We start from the raw sequence: 25,273 nt of genomic DNA, 5'->3' as shown, positions 1-25,273 counted from the left end.
TATTGCTACATATATTTCATTTGTTTTTAAAAAAAAGTATGGTAATAGAGGCATTATAAAATGAGATATCAAGTCAGTAATGCCTTTTTTTTTTTTAAGTATCCTGTTTTAATGGAAAAGCAATTTTATAAAGTTAAGAGGACAATCATCTTTATAAAAGTAAGAGAACAACTATTTTATAATATTTATATGGGAGATTAAATTCATGTTTAATATTTTTTTATAAAATATTTTTTTATTAAAATTATAAAAGAAAAATATTTACATTTTTATTGATATTATTGAAAAGCAAGATATGTATCTTCGTTCATTACAATTACAAATAATAATAATAAATACTTATGTGGAGTAGTTATGGAGGGTGGAAAATAGGTGTGAGGAGACTGGGATTTGTAAGTATAATATCCTGATTGTTTTTTATGTGATCATAAAAAACCACTTTTTAAATTTGATCAGATATTGGACTGAATGGGATATATGGATGTATTTTCTAATTTATTTTATTGATATTGGCTAAAGCTATGCTAGCAATTATATAATTGATTATATATGTAAAAATGCATGGTTTAGAAATAAAATTAATAGAATTTTCATTTTTTTTAAATATAAAAAATATTAATGATATAGATTTAATAATTAAAGAATGTTTATATTAGTGTATACACAACCAAATAAATGAAGTTAAAGCTTTCTAAATCATTTTTCCATTTTTAAATTTATACTATATGTTTGCTAAAGTCACTTATGCTGCTGTTACAAATTCTTAGCATTACATAAATTAAATGGCATATAGGTGTTTTCATGACTATATACATTAAATCATTTTTTCATTTCAAAACTTACACGGTATGTTTGCTAATATCACTCTGTTATTGTCACTATGTTGTTACAAATTTTTAGCATTACACAAATTAAATAGCACATAAGTGTTTTCATGACTATATATATTTATTAGCTAGCTGTTGTTACTATGTTGTGTTACAAATTCTTAATATTACATGAATTAAATGACACAGAACTATTTTAAAAGCTATCTACATTTATCAGCCTAAGTTATATTGTGTTAGTTATAGTTAAGGGGATCACATTCTTTTACAACAAAGTTGAATTTGAAACTCGTGTAAACTAAACTAAAATAAAATACTATTTCAAGACTTATAAATCGAAGTTTACCAAATATGAACAACGACAATATTATATGAGGTGCACATGGGCGAAGGACAGGTGCCTTCGCTCTTGAATTTGAGTTTAACGCGAAAATTAAACAGAAATTATGCATGAGCATGGATATTAATATCAATTTATTTAAGTATACAGTGGTTAAATAAGTTGGCAGAGCTGGAATTTAAAGAACAAATTGCTGGTTTCTATCAAAATTTGCATATTAAATATGCTTAACAGGTTTGGTTCCCAAAACAATAGAAATTCTGGAATGATTTTGAAAAACTTAGGTTAAATTTCTGAAAATTTGTAATATTGTTAACTTAAATATTTTGAATATCCAATAATAAAAATTCGCAATCAAGACAAAATTTAACTTTTTTAAACGCCCCATAAAATATAATATTATATTTTGATAATAATTCTCTCCATCTCAAAACTTTTTTTAACTATGAACAAGGAAATTTTTAAAAACATCAAATTAAAAAACAATAAAAATTTAAATAAATTATTAAAACTATCGAATTCAAAAACAATAAAATTTCAAATAACTATTAATAAGGGAATGAAAATTCAAATGATTATTAGTAAGGAAATTGTTAAAACCATCAGGCAGTTCTGTTTCTAAATTCAGACCCTATTCACTGTCAGATGAAATTTCACTTTCACATAATTTTATGATAATTAAAATTTTGAATTACAGTTTAAACATTTTGATCTTTTATAATTAAATATTTTAATAACATTTAATTTTGTAAGATTAAATTAAAAAAACAACTTCATCAGCTGGATATTTATCATGTTCCAAACCTAAAACTACAAACATTGAAAACTCTTGAAGACTCATCAACTAGTTGCTTATTCGGTGATCAACTCATTAAAAACCCAAAATTTAAAAATTCAAAATTCATCATATTTAACTAGTTAACATCTAGTTCCTTTGTGCTCACAGTCGATGAGGAGGACATGTCACAACTCTACTTCTCAAGGATACAATTTTACTTCATTTGTGCACCTATTTGTATCTCTTCGTTTTTGGTTAGCCTCTTGAATGATCATCCAAGATTCCATTGCTAATTTAGCAATTCATTTGGTTACAGTAATGGATTTCGTATGAACTAGTAGCTTCCCACCAAACAACTTGCAAATTTAGAGGATAACTTCTTGACTTCATGATTCTTATAGTTTGGTATAAAATTTCTACATTACTCCCAAATTCTACCTGGTGTACTGCTACAATTTTGCCTTAAGAGCCATAAGCCAAATTAGGGTTTACCTGGTTATTGAATTTTCAACCCTACATGTTTTTTAATTTATTTGTGCGGCCATGGAGGCCTTAACGAACCATCATTTCACCTTACAATATTTTGGGTCTTATTTACTTGTTCTATAATAATCTTCTCTTAGCTGTGTTTTAAAACCATATGTATAACATGCATGGATGTATACATTCCTTTAGATTATTTAAAAAGGATCTTCCCTTTTACTTTGTTCAACATGTTGACTGTTATATCCTTTCTTGCACAAATTGTATAGATTTTTTTGTGAATTCTCTGCCATAATATTCTTCTAAAGTTTCTTATGGAATTGTATCCATATTCTAGGTTTCTTAATTGTTATTGTTGGAGCGTGTATATATATGTGCCTTCCATTTCAATTCTCCATATTAGACTTCTTATATAACTCTCTATGGTACTATAGAACTTTATATATATATATATTGAACTTAATTGAAAGGATCATGCATACCATGCTATTTTTTTTTATGATTACTCGACTTGCTGTCGATTTCTTTATTGGTGAAGAATTGGTTCTTCCATGATTATACCCCTTCGTCTTTCAAAAATATGTGCTCTTTTACAATCTTATTTATGCCAAGTAATATTCATATATATGTGCTTCTGCTATTATTTCTATATATTCCATGATTTCACTTTTTGTTTAGTTATGAATAACTAAAACCTACCCAAGGTCGAGGTTTTGTACTCTCAATTACATGATTTAGGGAACTATAAGACTAGTTACATACGTGCATACATACAAGGATGCAATGTAATATACCCTCATTGCAATTAGAATTACAAGCATAAGAGTTGCCTATTTAGTTTATAAGGATCACCTAGATATTACATGTTTCATATCGACAATTCATTGCCTTAAGGAGATGATAAGGATATTTTGGTATTCTTACTAGGATACAATTTCGTCAATAATTATTCCCTTCAACTATATAATTTACAAGGAACTGCAATATAGCTAAAAGTAAAATCTTTACATGTATCTCAAGTCCAATTTCTTAATTTCTTTTCAGTTGCATGTTGTATTGTTATCTCTTGTTTATATTATCTTTTAACAACCTTTACGTAACCACCATTAATTAATTATCTTAGTGCCAAAGAGAGAGTATACAGAACTATGTAAATAGTTCTAGAAATTCTCCACATCTATATGGATACATACATATATATGTACTAAGAGGATGTATATACAACAATAATTTATCTCGACAACCAAACACACTATATTTATTAACAATTTATCCTCTTTCCTATCCCATCAACTCGTTAATGTAACATAATACAATTCCTCTAATCTAGATCATATAATCTGCAAAATAACCATATGTTTCAAAAATTTATTAATTTAGGAAAATATGCTATCTATGCATGAAAATTTTCTTGTATGTAGTCGATCCATAAATTCAATTTAATATTTTCACCATAACATCATTAAACCATTTCAAAAGTCAATAGGTAAAACATACAATAATCTCAAAATAATAGGCAAAACATAACAAAATTTCATCTAACCGCAATAATATGCTTGGGGAATATTCAGGAACAGAGCACATTCCACCCAGCCTTGAACTGTCTCCAACAATTCCCCCTGAGCTAAGATCTTCTTGCTCCTAGGAATCAACAAATATTTTGTTCCCAAGTGGTTCTTCCTCAATGGATTTATTTGGTTTTGATTTCCTAACGTAAGTTTTAAGAGCCCTTACTTCAACATTGGGTCAATACAAATCAATAATTTTCTGCAGTGTTCCAGGAAACTAAACTTAACCTTCTTAATTTTACTTTCTTGTAGGGCATAATTTAATATTTTAGCCAACAGATGAGGGACAATTATGGCAATGCTGTGAACCCAATGAGTAACTATCGTCATGCAATCACCGGAAATATCAAGCTTGTGATGATTCATAATTGTCCTGAGGACAACTTGAATCAAATATTTGCATGGTCCTTGGGGAAAATCTTGCATTTTTAATCCATTCATTCGAACATATACTTTTTTCTCACATATTTTATTAGCCATTTCAATCTTTCCTAGAATATGGGCTTTCTTGGAGTTAAATATTGCTCCCCCTTTGCGTGGAATTTTCGTTGCTCTTGCAACTAGATCAGGGTCTAGGTTTATACTCTTCCCAAATATTTTTAATTCCAAATGTTGCTTTATCGTCATAATTTTCTATGGCATCATCTATCTCATCATTTTGGAAAACGAATTGTCCAAATATAAATTTATAAACCTCTCCTCTTCTCGGGATATCTAGCATATCTAGTGGACAATTGTTTGTATCACTCCATGTATCGACACACTCTTTGAATTTCTTTACTGTGAAGATCTCCTGGGAACCCCGCGTGTCAATTATTTGCATGGAAGAGGATGTCATCGTTTCAATTAAGGCCATCGTTGTCTTGGGTTAAGGCGCACTAGTTTCTAAGGCTTTATGTTTCTCATCTGGAATATGGGCCCATGCTTCACTTCCAAAAACATGAAAGTGACTTACATCTGCTTTAATTGAGCTCCATGTTTCTTCTGGAGTGATATTGTTTAAAACCTTAGTAGGAGTGTGATTTACTATGTAATTTGCATAGCTAATTGCTTCTACCCAAAAATTAAGACTAAGTCCTTTAGATTGAAGCATACAATTAGCCATTTCCTTTAAGGTGTGATTCTTCCTTTTAGCTACACCATTTTGTTGTGGAGTATACGGAACAGTATGTTGCATTTGAATTCTATTCTGAGTGCAAAAGTTGATGAATTTGTTGTTAACATATTCTCCGCCATTATCAGATCTTAGCTTAAGAATTTTATGTCTAGATTGTTTCTGAACAAATGCCTTAAAGGCCAAGAACTTGTTAAATACTTCACTCTTGAGTTTTAAGAAATATACCCAAGTGCATATGTAGAAATCATCAATGAAAGTTAATAAATACTTGTAGCCAGAGAATGAAACAACTGGAAGTGGACCACATAAATCACTATGCACAAGCTGTAAAGGGGTTGAGGCATGCCAAGAGGCACGTTTTTCAAAACTATCATGATGATGTTTTCTGAGTACACATCCAAAACAAACACTATCTCTACAAGATACCATAGGAAGACCTGTCACCATATTTTCTTTAGATAGGTTTTAAAGGGAGCAATAGTTTAAGTGACCAAATCGCTCATGCCAAAGTTTTCTCACTTCATCATTATGAGCAACAAATACCGAGGGAAGAGTTGATGACCCAAAGTTGTTAAACTTATACAGCCTTGTATCAGCAATGCCAGTAGCTAAAATTTGTCTAGGATCTCTTAGGTCCTTAATTACAACATCATGATGTGAAAATTCAACGATTTTACCATCATCTGAATGAGTTATCTGATATACAGATAGAAGGTTGCAGGATAAGGTTGGAACACATAATACATCATTAAATTGACCATTTTCTAGATGAACAGTTCCAATCCCTATAACACTGAGAGATCTATCATCACCAACATATATATTTTTGGTGTTACAATCATTTAAAGAAGAAAACATGGCTTTGTTTTTGGCCATGTGATAAGAAGCTCTAGAATCAATGAGCCTCTCATGAGAATGAGAAGAAGAAGATGCATTTAGTGCATAACCAAATCGAGATGCTTGACAACCACATGAAGAAAGTGCAATTCCTGAAGATGAAGTTGAAGTTGAAGAGTGCTCCAAATGGATGTTATGCTTATTCATTGTTCCTTCCAAGGCTTCCATATTCTTAAAGCATTTAGATTCTAAGTGGCCATCTCGATTACAAAAGTTGCAATGCCTATCAGTATTCTTCCCTTTTTTTTTTATTTGCCTTATCATTTTGTTGAATTGATTTTTCATTTTGAGAGTGAAATTGCTTAGGACCCTTGTTTGGTTTAGGACCATTCTTTTTAGGATACTGCTTCTTAGGATTCTTTGAATTTCATTGTTGTTGGGCAGCTAAGGATTTCTTAGAAGAGTTTCCAAGATTAAGAAGACCAAGATGTAAGAGTTTTTCTTGTTCTCTTAATAAAGAATCACAAAAGGCATCAAAAGAGGGGGAATTGTAGTCTTGTCCTTGAGAAATAAATGCTTCTCGCGTAGAATGGAATGTGGAAATAAACACAGAGTAGGTTGGTCCCAACTTAGTAAGAATGGAATAGATAAGGCTGCCATCTTCATTCTTAACCTTAACACCTTCCAAGAGAAGTCTAAGGGTCTTGAACTTGGAAAAAAAATATTCAATGGAAGAAAAGTTATTGGGGTCCAACGTAAGCAACTCATTTTCGAGTTGATGGGCTCTAATTTCATTTTTAATTCCAAAAAATTTAGTGAGTTGTTTCATTGCTTCATTAGGGGTATCAAGTTTTGCGATATGGAATCTAAGGTTTAGAGAAATAGACATCCCTATCAATCCACATGCTTGATCTTGCCTATTTTCCCATTTGGCTTCCTTATCTTCATCTTTAGGTTTAGTTTCTTGGCCTGAGGCTATTCTGTAAAGACCTTTACTTCTAAGTAAACCCACAATGTAGGACCACCATTGGAAGTAGTTGGTGTTGTCAAGAATAACTTGGCATGGACTTTCCATTTTAATAGAAACTAAAGTCGTAGATGTTGAAACTAAGTGTTCCAATTGAAAAATCTCGGAAAATTAGGCCGATTAAAAAAACGGCTCTGAAAACAGCTTCTGAATGAAGAAGTTATGGCTTTTCGAAGAAAAGTTGTTGAAGATGCCGACGAAGTGTGTGAATGTGCGAAAGCGAATGATAATGTTATATTTTAAAAAAATCCCCCCCTCCCCCCCCCATTTCCAAACTTAATCTAATTAGCTCACTTTAAAAAAGATTTTATGTGACCCACTTTTATAAATAAGTATGAGCTACTCTCTAAATTGTAACTCAAATAAAAGATAAAGATATTTTAGAATTATAAGTGACTCACTTTTTATAATGGGTGAGAACACTTTTACATAAAGTAATTTAAAACATAGTTATGAAAAAGTAACTCAACAAAACGAAATACTTGAACCTAAGACCTCCATTCTCATAAAGTAAGTTTGGACCAAGTGAGCTAGTTTAAAAGGTTAGTAATTTTTGGAAAAGAGGAAGGGGGGGGGGTTCTTTTTTTTTTGTTAGTCACTGAAGCTTTGGGGTGTGTGCTTACTTGAAAAAGCTCTTTTTTCCTACAAAACAAAAAACCACACAACCCAACATGGACATGAAAAAAACCAAACTTTATGGCTTGAAGTTAGCTTTCACCTAAAACTAAATATTTTCCTCAATGCTTCTGGATTTCAGAGATCACACTAAGGCACGACGGAAAATAGCATACGCATGAGAAAATTCCTTCCTTTCTATTTCTGATTTGCCCAGATCGCATAGAGTCACGGGGCAAAGAGCATATGCAGAAACGAAAGATATAGATCCGGTAATAAAAAAACAAAGAGCTAAATAAACCGAAATAAACAAAGAGATGAATAACTAAAACTAGAAATAAACACTGTATACCTCCAGATCTTAAAAATGACGTAGCTAGGGCTACCAGAAACCTTTTCGCGTGAAACGAAAGGGGTTCCTCACTAGAACAAATTCTCCTAACATAATAGAGCAGTCTTCTTAGCCCAAAAGCAGTTAGAAACAATAGATCTAGGAAACAACAGCCACATGCAATTGTACCGGCTTTGGATTTGGATCACCTATGGATGCGGCCCTCAAATAGCTCTAATACCATGTAGGAATTTACAGGGTAAGTTCCTCAAATAGAACACCAAAAGACACCGCTCACAAACAAATCACAGATCAATACACTAGTATTCTTGACGTGGTTAAACCCTCAAAGAGGGAAACAGTCCATGGCCTGAGCCAACGCGGCCACTTTAGACAATTTATTAATAAAAGAAAGAAAATTTACATAAGCTTCTTTCATGTGACCCCTACAAATGACCCTCCATGCTCTTTAAATTGAGATCATGGACCAATCGGGTGTTAAGCCACGGATCAAGTGTCGGTAATACTAAGGAGAGAATGAACCATCGGATCACTTCATGTCTAGAACATATCGTGACCGTCGGATTGTAAGTTACAAAGGTACATAGTAAAGAAACACACTTTACCAAACATACTTTACCTAACCCTACACTAGATCAAGTTATACTTAAAATTTGTAAATAATAATAATAATAAAATTTGTGATTAAGATGTAATATTTAATAACAACATGAGAGCTTGTAAATAAGATTTGATATTTAATAATGTTTAATAATAAAATTTGTAAATAATAATAATAATAATAATAATTTGTGATTAAGATTTAATATTTAATAACAACATGAGAGTTTGTAAATAAGATTTGATATTTAATAATGTTTAATAATAATAAGATTGACGACAATTATTATTATTATCTATAAAAATAAAAAATAAAAAGTGAAGCAAAAAATTGTGAAAGTTGATACCAATAGGAACATTAGAATTTATTTAGTTGTGTTGTTTCCATCCCGAGATAACCCAATCTTCAAAATTATTGTACATAAACCCTATTTAAAGAAATCATATGACCATCAAAGAAATAATAAAACACATAAATTTACAGCTAATACAAATAGATATTAACAATATATTTGGTTATATAAAATAAATTAAATAACTGAAAAGAGTAAATAATCATCAAAATACTTATTTATTTACCATTTGTAAATCTAAAAATATTTAGTGTATATAATATTGCGTGTTTTTCAAAAATAATCTAAAATATATATAATTCCACTTTTCACATACTCTATATATAATCATAGAAATAACCATACAAATAAAATAAAGATAAACATAAAAATAAAAAATAAAAAATTATGAGATAAAAAAGCTATCATAATTCTTAATTATAACCTTACAATTACGATAAATTTCTCATTCAATTATATATCACATTGTATATCATATAACATTGCATATATAAAAATATATATAAAAAAAGAAACATGGAGAAAAAAAAGTGTGACATATGTGTGATACTAATCCCATAAATTTAATCGACAAAAACAACGCAACAGAATTTGATATAAATTTCAAAGAAACATATATCACCCACCATTTTTTTTTTTTTTTTTCTGTAAGCTGAGGTAGAATTCTATTACTGTAAGAAAACTATGTACATATACGGGGTGCCACCCGCCCAACAGGGAAACCGGGTGGCCTTCGAAAGTATATAACCGCCATCCAAAAGAAGTATATGTTCAGTTTATCAAACCATACTAAAAACCCCTCTATTCTACCTAAAAACATACTAGTTACAGCTGGGAATATAACCATACTGTTCAGCACTGTAAACAAAAACATCTAATATCTCAAAATGGCAAAAATTTGCATGTAAAAACCTCTTGTCAACAGCTGCATTGGCTACTGCTTCATGGTACCACTCTTGGCTTCATTTTCTGTCTTAACCGCTATTCCACTTTCTTTGAACAACTGGATCAGCTGGTCCATCTTCCTATCCTGCATGAGAAGAGTCATTTGTATATTCTTCAGTTCTCTTTTAAGGGTAGGCACGCCTTGAGCTAGCTCCACCATTTCAACTGCTACTTGTTCCAGGGCCTTGGCAAGTAAACGTTTCATACCCCAATATACATGCAGTGACTGCTTATAAAGGGACATCCTCCCTCTAGTATGTCCTGGGTCAGGGAGAAAAGTCTCCCAATCTGCCATCTCAGGGTCAGATTGATCCTGCATTGCCTCTTCTTCTAACTGCTCTATAATCCTCCGAATTTTATAATTGGTTTCATTGGTGTAGGCTGCCTCTGCCTCCTGTAATTTCCTCCGCATATCCTTTTTGCCCCTCGGCCGACCACGAACCCCACTGCCTGAGCCATCCTCATAAGCTCGGTTCCCTCCACACCCTGCAAACTTCCCTCTACCCCGCACTCTTCCTCGCCCCCGTCGCCCTCGACCTCTACCTCGCCGTCCATCATCATCCTCTTCAGCATCCTCCGAGTCAACCTCCGTATCGTCCCTGGCTCCCTCTGGAGCCAAATGTCTCATCCACTTTCCAACCTTTCCTCCCGAGGTCGGCCGCTGTTTATCCTCTGCAAAAAACTCACGAATATCCACTTCCGGCTCTTCCGAATCTTCTGGTATGTCCAGGTAAATGGGAGGCAAGGATTCATCAGCCACCTGCTTCCCTTTCTCTTCCATAGTTACTCCCTGACTACGTGTTCACCGACCTTCACTTCGGGCTGGATTAACTGCCATAACGTTACGCAACAATTCCGTAATCTTTTGCGACCAGTCCACCCGACTCTGTTCCAACAATATCACCAGACCTCCTTCCCTCTCTCGTCTTGTATGCAAGGTAGAATTGAACCTTACTCCCGATCGGCTAGACACAGGTATGAGAGCTTCCGTTCTCCATCTACCGTCATGCATACTCATAACTCGTCCATGTAGCATTATAACCCCGCGCGACCACCTTCCCACGTTAGTGTTAGTTATCTTCCAAGCCTGCTCATTATTACACGTTTCAGGTCTTGGATCTTGATGTGATACGATCCCTGTCCTCCTGACGCCACCGCTCTCCCACCTCAGTACCTGCCCTGCATTCGTCCTTGGGATGAGCATGTCTTCGCATGCCTGCAGATACTCATACCGCCATATTGAAATTTTAACACCTCTATTCTTCAGACCTCCAATGTAATCATAAATGCGCCTGTCGTTTCCTTGCATAATCAGTATAGGGATGTAGCTAAGCAGTCCTATCAAACCCACTCGCCTCATGATTGTCTTGCCGTAAGATGGTTGCCAGCTCAACCCACCGCGGCTCCTCCTGTAATACAGCCCAACTGCCATCCAACACCCGATTCGATCCCCCACATGCCCAATTGGCTAAGTAATCGGCCGCCCTATTGCCTCGTCGCAAAACATGATTGATTGTAATATAGTCGATCAGCCTCATCAGACCTTGGATATCCTGTATAATCGCAGCCGTCCTCCAGCTCTTTGCAACGTGGTCCCAGGTTTTGCCCCCCTGTAGTTTCCGTAACATTTCTATCACAAGTTGGGAGTCGCCCTCGATATCGAGGTTCCGATATCCATTCCGCGCGGCAATGCGAATACCATGATAAACTCCCCACAGCTCTGCCTCATTATTTGACATTTCGCCTCCCCATTCAGCATATGCCCATCCCCATCCGGCTTCCCCAGGATTGCCCTTTGATGCGCCATCAAAGGACAATTTAATTCGGTTGTCTCCTGGGAACCGAAAATGATTTGGGCTCTGCATACTATACCGACTACGCCTATCAGTGTTGGGATATAACATTGTAAAATCTATGTTCAATTGGGTTATTATTCGTTGCTCGTCCAAATTTAATTTCCAATCCTCCTCACGCCAAGTTTCAGACAAGATCGTCTCTTTAATCGAACGGCAGACCTCATCCCATATTCTTGCTACATGGCAACTTCGATCTTTAAAAATACGGCGGTTACGTTCTTTCCACACCTCCCAAATTACGAAACCAAGCGCCAAACTCCAAATCCTCCTAATCAGTTTGCTTTGAAAATTTCCTTTACCCCATTGTAAAATGGTATTCCTTAGGCTATCAGGATCCCGATTCACCTGCCCAAAGAGAACTCGAAGTTCTTCCCACAAACTCTGAGTATACACACACCTATTCAGTAAGTGTTCCTGGTTCTCGAAATCGTTATTACATAGATAACACCGAGATGGACCAATTATTCCTCGTTTCTGCATATGATCCCACGTCAAGATCCGTCCTCTACACACTAACCATGCGAAAATTGTTACTTTTGGCCACCATTTAGCGTCCCAAATATTTTTCCAATCCACTGGTTCCTCCTCTCGATCCTCCTTCGTGAACCAGTAATAAGCTTCTTTAACTGTGAAAATACCTTGCGTGGCCTTACCCCATCTTAGGATATCATTGCCTGGCCGTATCTTAATTTTCCTCGAGTCTAATTCTCTGATAAACAGTAGTTGAGTCTCAGGACTGATTCTCTCATCCCATTCAGTCGGTCTTTTCCATATCCTCCACACTTCATTCAAATCAGCCGGTCTCCAGTAATCCTTAACATATTCCATTCCCTCCTGTTGCGCGCCTGCTTGAATTTCTTGTAGAGTTGGGTTGCGCTCCAGCTTCTCACGTTGTTGCCATCCATCCGTCCAAAACCTTGCTAGGTTACCCTCACGGATTTCCCAAAATGCAAAATCCCGGACCAAATCTTTGTTGCTTCTTGCAAGCTCCCAAATTTGGGATCCTCTTGGAGTTTCTACTATCCGGAGGCGTCCTTCCAGTGAGCCTGGCATATTGTATTTTTGATTCCAGATGCGTTTCCATATATCCACACCCCCTGCACCCATCTCCACCATAACTTCGCTCCTAAAACCTTATTCACTATTTCCAAATCTCTAATACCAAGGCCTCCTTCCTCCTTCCTTCTGATTACATGCTGCCATGAAACTAAGGTCCATTTTCTTTGCTGTGTTGGACCCCCCCAAAGAAATTTACCCAAGATTTCTCTTAATTTACAAAAAACTCCCTTAGGTGCAGACATAATTGACAATGGGTATATAGGAATGGATAGTAATACTGATTTTAAAAGAACAACCCGACTTGCTAAATTCAGCGTTCTAAACGACCAATTATGTAATCTTTTCTGGATCTTATCAACTAAACTTTGCCAATTTTTTATTCGCTTGGAATTACTATCTAACTGAATACCTAAGTATTTTGTAGGTAATTCGCCCTGTCGAAAACCTAACACGCGAGTTAAATGGGCCTTAACAGCTTCAGGTGAGTTAAAAATAAAGGTACAAGATTTATCATTATTAACCGTCATACCTGAAGCATTCATAAAAACTTCTAAGATATGTTTGAAGCCCCTTACCTCTCTTAGCGATGCTTCACCAAACAACATCAAGTCATCAACAAACTGCTGATGCGTTATGATTAAATTCGCCCCCCATAATCTAATGCCTTTGATTCTTCGGGCCCTGACCTCCTGCTTAATTTTCCTGCTTAATCCTTCCATTGCTAATATGAACAGGAATGGCGAGATTGGATCCCCCTGCCTGATACCCCTGGTGGCATTAAACGTATCAGTAGGTATCCCATTAAGCAATATGGAGAAGTTCGGAGTGGAGACCAGACTACTTATCCAATCGATCCATCTGCTTTCAAACCCAAAAGCTTGAAGAACCGCTCTTAGATAATCCCAATTCAAACGATCATATGCCTTAGATAAATCAAGCTTCATAAGCATCCCTTTCTTCTTTCTTTGTTTTAAAGAATGTATTACTTCCTGGGATACCACTATACCATTTAAAGAATGTATTACTTCCTGGGATACCACTATACCATCCAAAATTTGCCTACCTTCCACAAACCCAGTCTGCTCAGGCGCAATCAAATTGGGTAGGAGAGGTTTCAGCCGTTTGGCAATCACTGTAGATATAATCTTATATATTACATTGCATAGGGCTATGGGTCTGAAACCCTGTGGTTCTTCAGATGTGTTACTCTTAGGAATCAAAGTGAAAAAGGTTGAGTTAATACCTGGCCAGACTTGCTGTCTGATTCTTGATTCCTCCACTGCTTCCAGTATGTCTTTTCCTATAAAATGCCAGCTCGCCTGGAAGAATTCAATTATATATCCATCCGGCCCGGGAGCCTTATTTTTAGCCATGTTCATCACAACATCTTCTACCTCTTCCATAGTGACTGCCTGCATTAATGCCTTATTCTGGTCTGCTGTAATTATCCTTGGTATCTCTCTGCAGATATTATTAATGGCCTCCGCTCTATCCCTATGAGTTTCCGTGAGCACCCCCTTAAAATAATCCACTAGAGTCCTTGCAATACCTACCTGCTCTACCTCTCTTTCGCCCTCCGCATTCTTGATAGAAAAAATTCGATTCCTCTGTCTATGTTGAATCATAGCTTGATGAAAAAATTTTGTATTCCGTTCGCCTACCCTTAACCACCGTACCCTTGATTTTTGTTGCCACAAAATCTCCTCTTGTTTGCGACGTTCCTCCAACTGGCTGATAATCCGTCCTTCCTCCCTACTATTGTCTTCATCTCTGCCTTCCAATATTATTTTCTGCTGGATATCCTCCATTTCTCCTTCCAACCTCTGCTTAGCTTCCAAAATATTCCCAAATTCTTTCCGATTCCATTCTTTGATTCTCTGTTTCAATTCCTTAAGCTTCAACTGAACAGTATGCATTCTCCCTTTCCCTCTACTAGTACATTGATTCCACCAGGTTTCCATTTTTTGAATGAATTGTGGATCCCTCAGCCAAAAAGATTCAAAGCGAAAAGGTTTTTTCCCTTTGATCTGCTTAATATCTACCTCCAACCGAATGGGCCAATGATCTGAACCGATGCTAGGAAGAATTTTAGCTTCAATAAACACATCTCTATTCAAAATTTGCTCTGATAATAAAAATCGATCCAATCGAGAGGCAATCTGGCTCTGGCCTCCTCGGCGATTATTCCAAGTATGTACACCATTGATTGTATGTATATCTACTAATCCTAGATCCTTGATCAAATCATTAAACTCTTCCATACTCGGATCTTCTCTCCTTACCCCTCCTCTCTTCTCCCCTAGATGCCTAATTAGATTGAAATCCCCCCCTATCAACCATGGGAGATTTGGAATGAGAAGTCGCAGAGTACGGAGGTTCCTCAGGAAATCTTTCCGGTCGCTATGGTTATGAGGCCCATATACCCCTGTGAACAAAATTCTTTCCCCCATCCCGACTAGTCGAAACCGACCTGAAAGAATTCTAGGGAAAGAAAGCCAATGCTCAAAAATTACCTCCTCAGGATTCCACAAAACGGCCAATCCCCCTGCTGTCGCTGTTGCATCTAAAGCCATAACCTCATATCCTAGCTTCATTTTCTTGACAATTTCTTCCATCTGTTGACTAGCCACTTTCGTTTCCTGAACTACCATAATACTTGGCTTGTCTTTCTTCACTCGTTCCTTCAAATATCTCTGTTTCCCCTGACTATTAAGTCCCCGTATATTCCAACTTAAAACAATCATTTAAAACTTTCGAGGATTCTGAAGAAATACCTCGGACAGAGGTATCACCCGGCCGGAGTTTACCAGAGTCTCGCCCACTGCTTGGATAGATTCATTCAACGTTCGTCTGCCTTTTTTCCTTCCGGGCTTACCTTGATTATCACCTTCGAGAATTTGGGAGTCCTGATTGTCATGCACCAACCTAGGTTCCAAGCAACCAGCCGTCTTCTCCTTATACCGTTGAAAGGTTTCCTTGTATAATTGTTTCTCTTTCTCTGGAATGAACCGCTCGTCCAATTTTTTCCAATCCGTAAGTAACTTCTTCATGATTATTTCTTCCTCTGTACCCACTTCTTTGACAACTTCCTTCCCCTTCTTGGATTGATCTGTATGTTTATCATTTCGTGCCCCCTCCTCTCCTTCCGGCTCTCGACTGGGGCTTCTACTTTTCCTCTTTCCATCCTTAATGATTTCCATCGGCGCAACCACATTACTCTCCTGGTTCTGTACAATTGGGTTGATTTCATTACGGTCTTTCCCCTGATTTCCTTCGTCTGCCTGTGTTTGAAGAATATTATATTGATTTTGACTTTCTGGTATTGCGTTCCCTTCCTGGGAGTGGATTTTAGGATTCCCAGGAGTAGGTCTTCTTCTCCTCTGGACCTCTTGAAACTCATATGCTTCCCCTACGCTTCTTTCAGTGGTTCGAATGCCCTCTGGCATATCCTTTGTCCCTGTCTGTTCGTTACTTTGTGGGCAGTCCCTTGCGAGGTGGCCATAAACATGGCATCGTCGACAGCGAAATGGTATATGTTCATAATCGATAGGCTGTTGCCAAATTTCATCCTGATACTCGAGCTCAATGGATTCCGGTAAAGGGGCTGAGATATCCATATACACACAAATCCTAGCATACGACGTATATTTCCCCCTTTTCGTGGTCTCTGCCACCTTCACAAAAGTGCCAATTGAATTCCCAATTCCTTCTAATATCTCTGGATCCCAAAATTCATCTGGTAACCCAAATAGACGAACCCAGATTGGTGCAGCCTTGATTTTCTCTGCATCAGGGTTGTATCGATCTTCCCAATACCGTGTAAACAGTCCCGCATTATTCATAAAGTAGGGTCCCTCCTCAAAAACCTTTGCCTTGTCCTGTAAATTTGCAAAAATGACTGTAAAAAACCCCTTAGCACCCAATTTAAGCTCAATATGTCCACGTGGTTTCCATCGTTGTTGGATCCATCTCATGAGATCCCTTTCAGAAGGCCAATACCCAATAAATTTACAGATTAACGCATGATCTCTCATGTAACATCGATATTCCTCCAATTTGTTATTCGGAATGACATACCTGGGTTTCTTCTGTGCCCTTGGAAGGCATTTATTAACCAGTCGTGCTTGCCACTGGTTCCCCATGACTGGGTTATCATCACCTGCATCCGTCATTCGCCCATTCGCTTTACTATTTCCAGAATGACCCATCATTACATCCCTAAAGGAGGGGATTTCACCCCTCCCCTGCCTTACCTCCATTTCTGAACTCAATCTGTCAAAATATCCCAGCTTCAATACTGTTCCCCAAAAAACCGTCCTCAAAATATTGCACAAGTAAACCCTTGTGCTAAGTTACCTCTTGAGCCTTGTGCAAATAAAGATCAGAGCTATATTATTTTATCACCCACCATTTTAACCTATTCAACATAAGTGAAGAAATCAATTTTACAAGGAAATCATCTCTATAGAGCATTTGCTTTACAGTATCTGTTTTGTTCAATGTACTTTTCCATCTCTAGAAAATGAAAGAAAAAGGAAAAATCTATGTATTTTTACATGATGGTTATTAGTTTTTTAAGAAATTAGAATAATCTTTCGTCCTGAAATTATTGTGTTGTATATGTGATTATATTAGCAGTAATCGGAAGCCATTAGAATATTAGTTTTGATTTAATATTATGATTTTTGTATTTAGGTTTTATCATTTATAATGAATTAAGTAATTTTTTTTGGTGCTAGAAATCATATAATAAAAAAATTTGGCCATTTTTTTTCGAATCAACAGGTGTGGTTCATTATCAATACCAGATTAAGAGGCAGATCATGGTAAAAGCTTAAATGACATTGCTCTTTATTTAAGTCTTTACCATAGTCTATCTCTTCACCTGGTCCTAATAATGAACCACACTTCTAAGTTTTAAAAATTCTCTTATATAATTTCTAAAAAAACACTTTACTCATACTATTAAATTATTATATACACCTATGTCTTAAATTGTACATCAATTTTCAATGACGAAAGCAGAAACGTTTTGTCGTAGAAATATAAAGTTTATTCAGGAATTTACAATCAAATAAGGATGAATCTGCAATCTATAACGATGGGATGGCCTGGGTGAAATATCTATGACGCAGAAGAACAAGACAAATAAATTATTACAAGCATTTTTTCCGACGGTAGTTACAAGTTACAAACATAGAATTCAGCCCATTCCTTCAAGGTGGAATTGCTCTGAATCGCTTCTGGTACTGTGTTTTCCAACATCCTCACCAAACACTCGAACAACACCACCTCACAGGAAATTGAGAAGCTCTCTGAAACTCTCGACAATCAGTGCCTTCAACAATGGATGATTCGCATAATGGGCACTTAAGAAATATCGTTTCCTGGACTTCTCAGCATAAACTATCTTACATCCCTCGGGAGCTTCGTCCAGTTTGTGATTATCTGCGTCGACGAGGAGAGATGATCTGCTTTCTGCAAATGTTGGTGCAATAACTTCATCCCAGTCACAAGCATCATCACAGAGTAGATCATAAACGGAAGTGAGATCACTGTGTGAATGTCCCACCCTCGGGATTTCGATGTTGTAAATGCAAATGGCAGACTCAGCATGGAAGGCCATGTAGTCAAATGGTAACCGAAGTGTAACCAGTTAACTGTAAATAGTTAATGACAAAACTGTAACTATCAGGCTAATAAGATATGGGTGATGATTTCGCACTTGAAAAACGATTGTATATGTATGAACTTTTATAAATTTGTTTAATTAAGTTATAAGATCCAACCACGATACCCGTGAAAACTGTTCAGGGTGTAAGGTGCGAAAATTCAATGGATGACATGGAACAGATGTATGTCAGAACCCTCAAATTTAGCCAACTAAGATATTATTTTTTTTAATTAAAATTAAAATAATTTAATAATTTATAAATTTAAATATTAGAATTTGTTGGTTAATGTTAAATTAATAGTGATAAATAGGTAAATCGATTGCGAGTTTTACCGATCATAATATAAAGTGATCATAATTAGCTATGGTCATAACGTTTTACTATGCTTGATCATGGTTAATTTTAGATAATGATAGTCAATCCATGCTCAACATAGCAAACCATAGTTATCCATGGTTAGAATGGTCAAACATGCTCAACCTTGATCAACTAATGGTTAACATTAATGTAACATTATTAAATTGATGTAACATTAATATGTTGTTTTATTAATGGTCAATCATGGTCAAACTCAGTCAACTTTGGTCAACCTTATTAACCATGATGAAACTCATTAACTCTCTTCAATCATTGTCAACTATGGTCAACAAATCCACCTCACACACATTTGTTGTCAACTAGTATAATCACATTATCAACATTATTTTCCACCTTTTATATATCAATTGACAAATGAAAATAACATTAATGTGTATATCAACTACATTTACTAATATTTACTAATATAATTATATAAATCTATTTGGTTATATATAGATATAATCATAGTTTTTTTAAAATATTTATATTTTAATGAAAAAAATAGTGATGGTTTTTTTTTTAATATTTATATTTTAATAGAAAAGCAATTCTATGAAGGTAAACAGGGCACATCGTTATTGTTGAAAATCAACTTCGGATATCGTTTTTTAATAGAAAACGATGATTTATATGCATTACAGACAACAATAATAGATTCATAGTTCTTTTTATGGAAGCCCTTAATGATACCCGGATTTGTTGGGTTTGATGTGACGAAATATCATCACACTAACGAAATAGTGAATCGAAATTGATTCGTATTGATTTATTTTAAAATTTATTTGATCAGATAGTCGAAATTTGATAACTATATTCAATTATTTAAAAAAATAAAAATGTATATATAATTTAGATTTAAAATATTTTTATTATATAAATATCTAATATATAAAATTTAATATTTTTAATTTAATTTACATAACTATACTAATTAACGATGATATAGATAATCTTCGGCAAAATCACATAATTATTTCTAAACAAGTTATGGATCACAGAAGTCTAAATTCCTTGATGATATAGATATTAGCCTTCTACATAAACGTTAGATTTAGAAATAATTTAAATCCAACCACCCTTGTACCATCAACCTCAACCTGTATGCCACTAATCTGAACCTTGAATACTCAATAGCCAAGTGGATCGGGCATTTCGACGCATACTGGCACAGATAGTAATGAAAACAATTTCAAAAATTAAGAAGAGTTGTTTTGGTAAAAATTATATCCAGAAAATCTTGCTAATCTGTTTCGAATTAATTAGTAAATTTTTTTTGTCAATAACAATTAGAAATAGAAATGTATTCATAGAAAAAATTCTTTTTAATGATCACAGGAAAAAAAAAAACCAGTTTAAATAATACAAATCAAGATTTGGCCATAATTTTTTTCCTAAGATTTAAAAGCTATTGCATTAAAATTTTTATATTAATTTCTTATTTTTTTGAAAATCTATTAAAATCATATAATTTTATTTAAAAATTGCAATGACAAAATGATTTAATAATTAAATGTTTATAATGACGATCAACCTATTAAAAAGAAAAAATATATATATATATTTTCTTTAACTGTTTTAGATATTTTTAGATACTTTAATTACAATTTTATAAAATAATTTTCGGTTGACTTGTTTTTTTTGTTATTTAAAATTTGTTTTTGAATACATAAATAAATTATCTTATAATTTTTTTGAAATACTCATATTATGTACAGTTCACATATCAACTTTATTATTTCAACCAATTTATGTGAAATTCTTGAAAAATTTAACTTGAAAAATATAATTAAAAAAATATCATAAACTTATAACCATTAAAAAAACAGCAATTAAACAAACCTAAAAAAAATTGCAAACCATTAAATTTAATGGTAATTTCATTTTGAAATTCCTATAAATATGACTTTTCTTTTGCTATGAGAATCATTTTTCAAAATGTAGAACAATTAAACCGAAACCAAAGGAAATTTTGCAAACCATAAAAAATAATTGTGGTTTCATTTTAAATTCCTATTTATGCGACTGTCCTTTTCCGATTCTTTTCCCGAGCAAAATGTGAATTTTCTCGATGAAATCCATTCCTTTCCCATATACGTCTTTGAAATGAGTATGGCCTCCATCTTTGGGATATGACTGCTACTGTCATTTATTATTTTTATTTTAAATTTCTAATTCTTTTAAATTTAAATTATTTTTATAATATTATTATTGGTTAATCTACATATTGATTAGTTTATGACTCTTTAAATTTTTTTTATATTTGGAGATATGAATAGGATTTAACTTTAATATTAATATTTTTAGAATATTATATATAATAATATTCATTAATGAGATTATAAGGGGTTATAAAAAGTTTAATTAAAATTAATTATTTGATTAAATCAACTTATTATAACTTCTGGTTTTATAATATTATTTTATCAAAATAATTTTTAAATTCTTTAATTAGTTTTTCTTTACTAATTTTCTTACCCTAAACAATATTATTATATTATTTTTATATTTTTATTTGTTAATCCACCTATTATCTAGTTTATGACCCTCTAAAATTATTTAATATTTATATGAATAAGATTTAACCATTAATATTTTTTAGAATATTATATATAATAATATTCATTAATATGGTTATGAGTTATAAAAAGCTTTAATTAATCATTTTGTTAACATAACTTTTTATTATATTATTTTATCAAAATTATTTTTAAATTCTTTCCCCTCTTAATTAAACTAGCTGTTACAAGCTAACAACTCTCTTCATCTATTTATCTCAATAAATTTAGAGATATCTTTTTCGAGATATATATATATATATATATATTGAAATAGCAAGGAGAAGATATATGTATACATAAATCTTAATATTTTTGTAATATATATATAAATCTAAATTTAGAGATATCTTTTTCGAGACATATATATATATATATTAATAATATTGAAATCACAAGAAGAAGATATATGTATATATAAATCTTAATATTGAAGTCGCTAGAAAGAGGGTTTGAACCTCCGACTTGTGATTAACAGCCACACGCTCTAACCAACTGAACTATTCCAGCTTTTGTGTACTAGTTGCTTACAGTTATTTATAATTTCTTATATTAACGATAGAAACTGTAGATACAGATCTAGAAATTATTCTCTTTGCCTGCCTGCCCAAGAAAAATAGCAGCTTCAGCATCATCTTTGCATTCCATATTAAAATGAAATACTATGATGTCTTCATTTGAACCCCGGCCACCTGGATTAAAACCGGGATTTCAAACTGGACTAAACGATAACGGAATTCTAAAATCAGTTAACCTAACTACACTGGGCGAATATAATTCAACGTCGGGAATAAAAATTAACATGTTGCACCAGTCAGGAAGTGTCCCGAGGCCGTTCTAGCATTGTATGGCATTTATCACATGTTTGGGGTAGTATTATCATGGGTTGTTCTTGAAGTTTTGTTGTTCTCTGTACTAAGCAGTTTGTTATAAGTTTAGCGGCTTTTTATAGGTTTTTTTTTTCTCAGTACTAAAGAGCTCCGGCATAGTCGTACATAGAATTTGTTTTTCAGGATTTTTTTTAACATGGTCATCATGTTTCATGTTTCTTGAATGGAACCCAAGTGGGGAGGTTATCATTAACCCTCCCAACCACCCAGGCTATACATCATTGACATCATTGACTAGATTTTGGTTTTCATTTTTAAAATAATTTAAACTGTATTGAAATTTTTGAAAAACTAAAATTGTGATAAAAATAGAGTTTGCCAAATTTCTATCAAAAGGGGTTTAGGATTCTGAACTGATGTAGATTGTAGATTTTGGAAATATCTCAGAATCTGAGAGTGAGGAGAGGGGTCAATTAGTCAAAGAATTGACTTGATTTCAAAATATTTCCAAAATCTGCAATGGAAGAAAAAAAATGCCCTCTGAACAGACCTCATGATAGTGGTTAGTTCATCTGTTTATGACGATATTCTTTCCCAACACAAAATCATTGCAATTTTACCAAAAAGATGAGACCAAAGTCAACAATTTCTTTCAATCTCTTTTCCCATCAGAACCATATCAAAATCTATGAGGAGATAGTGAAATGCTATTCACAATCGGCTGTTGTATCTATAAGCATGTATTTTCCTTCAAGGTGTTTGTGGGAGTACTAGGTCTCAGGACCAATCTCAATTTGGATGGAAAGAAATTGGTTGAATTTGGATGCTCTTTGGGATATTTTAATTATTTTAAAGGTAGTTCCCGTCATGGAAGAAAATTGGAATATTTTAATTATTTTAAAGGTAGTTCCTGTCATGGAAGAAAATTGGTCGAATTTGGATCCTCCTTGGGATATTTAATTATTTTAAAAGTAGCTCCCGTCATTAACTTCTCTTGGTAACATTTGACTCTGAAACCTGATAAAGAATAAACCTCACACAAACCAATTAATTTGCACCTCATCAACTAATTTTTTCCTCTATAATATTATTACAAGTTTTACAAAAAAAGTAACTAGTAAATATATCAATGTGAGTGAGATTGAGATTTTTTGGAGTCCATTTTCATTTTTTCTTTCCTAAACTTTGTTTCTTTAACAAATTCATATAGAGTAGTTTCTTTAACAAATTCATATGAGTCATTACTCTAGAAACTTTCACCTTACATGAAAAAATTTGGGCCATCTTACCTTTTGGGGAAAGAATACAGAGATCAATTAGAAACCTATAAAACTAAATATTTCCCCTGATTCCCTTTTGAGGTAGCTTAAATATTTGATTTTTTTTAAGGGAAAAGGTTATATGTTTTGACCCCACATCTCATCGTATTTCTATTTGTAGTAGTAACGTTGTGGTCTCATTTAATGTCATTTACATTTCTCCTTATCTGCTTGTGACAAATGCTGATATAGAGAGTTAGGTTTTTCCTTATCTCTGTTGTAACTTGGTTTGAAACTTGGAGACTTCGAAGGTCTATCACAACATCTAAGTCGAGATTTAGTTAGTCTTCTATATAGTCCTACATTGTATTCATTAAATAATTTAAATAGTGTTAGTGAGGTTTTTGGGATAGATTCAATCTTTTTTTAATGAATTCCAATTTAATTAGCGTTAGTGAGGTTTTTGGGAATAGATTCAATTTATTTATTTTTAATGAATTCCAAATTTATTAGGTGAAAATTTTTTAAGAATATAAAATGTGGAAAGATATATTTAATAGTTTAAATTTATTTTAAAATATAAAATTTAATTTGATTTTTTTAACATTAAATAAATTTGGAATTTATATATATATATATATATATATATATATATATATAAAAAAGAGACAAAGATATTTTAAATATAGATGATTCTTAGACAAAAATATAAACATGGAAGGCGAGAAGAGTGAATTTATGTGGCATTTCTATGTAACAAGGTTGTTATGAATGGCTTATTTTATTCAAAGATTTTATAATGTTTTTTTAACTTTAAAAGAACATAATAATTTATTTTAGTTTATGTTATATTTCAAAAATTCCATCGACTAAGTGTACATGCCAATCAAGTTGTTGATTAGCTCACAACAACATGTATATGTTCATTCAAAAGGGCATAACTACTTTTTAAAATTACATTGAAAAGGTCATAACTACTTTTAAAATAAATCTCAATCCTTTATCTTGAGTACTACTAACAATATTCTTTATAGGTTTTAAATCCCTGCCATCAATCTATTAATTATTGATAATTGAATTAAAAGTTTGAAGGCCATATTTCAAAATAGACATGCATATCCTCCACCTAATTATAGAGGTTCAATAAAATATTTTAGCTACATAAGAAACTTTGAAAAAAAAAATTGTTGCAACCCGCTAAATCTCTAAAATAAGTAGGATAAGTTTAATCAAAATAATATTACATTTTCAATGCCAAATAAAAATATATATGTGGATGCAATTGAGCTTGTCTGTATTTTTTATCATTTTTAATGTCATATTATCTAATTTAATGAAAAGATATCTCTCATACTATGTTATGGAACATAGACACAGTAATCTTAAGTACTTGTGAAGATGTGTTAACTTAGTACATGAGTTGTTCTTGACACAGTTTGACTCACAATTATAACAAAAGTATCAAGGAATCATGGTGGAACATCTTAAACATAAATTTAGGAAACAAAGATCAAATATAGGTTTCTTAGCTATTATTCCTACGTAGATTAGGAATGTCACTTCCTATCTCCTTATTTTCGATTGGTTTACATGTTGTGATTGATGCAAACACCGTTCGTCTTCTTCTATACTAGCTACAGATTGTTGAGTTTGATATCAAGAAAGAAGCAAGGTGGGGCATATCTAATGCTACCTCTAGGGTATTCTATGTATTTTATGAATATATATCCATTGCAATTAACATTAGCATTGCCAAGATGGGTTGTCTAGTAATTAACAAAGGGATGTAATTAGATCTATACAAGATACGATGTGTTTACTAGCCCCTTTTACTCAG

The sequence above is a fragment of the Pinus tabuliformis genome, chromosome 4_1, assembly GCF_031772625.1.
Source record: "Pinus tabuliformis cultivar Carrire ecotype Pingquan chromosome 4_1, CPIR1, whole genome shotgun sequence".
In the NCBI taxonomy this organism is placed as follows: Eukaryota; Viridiplantae; Streptophyta; class Pinopsida; order Pinales; family Pinaceae; genus Pinus; species Pinus tabuliformis.
The sequence above is the reverse complement of the archived record's forward strand: the minus strand, read 5'-3'. Positions refer to the sequence as shown.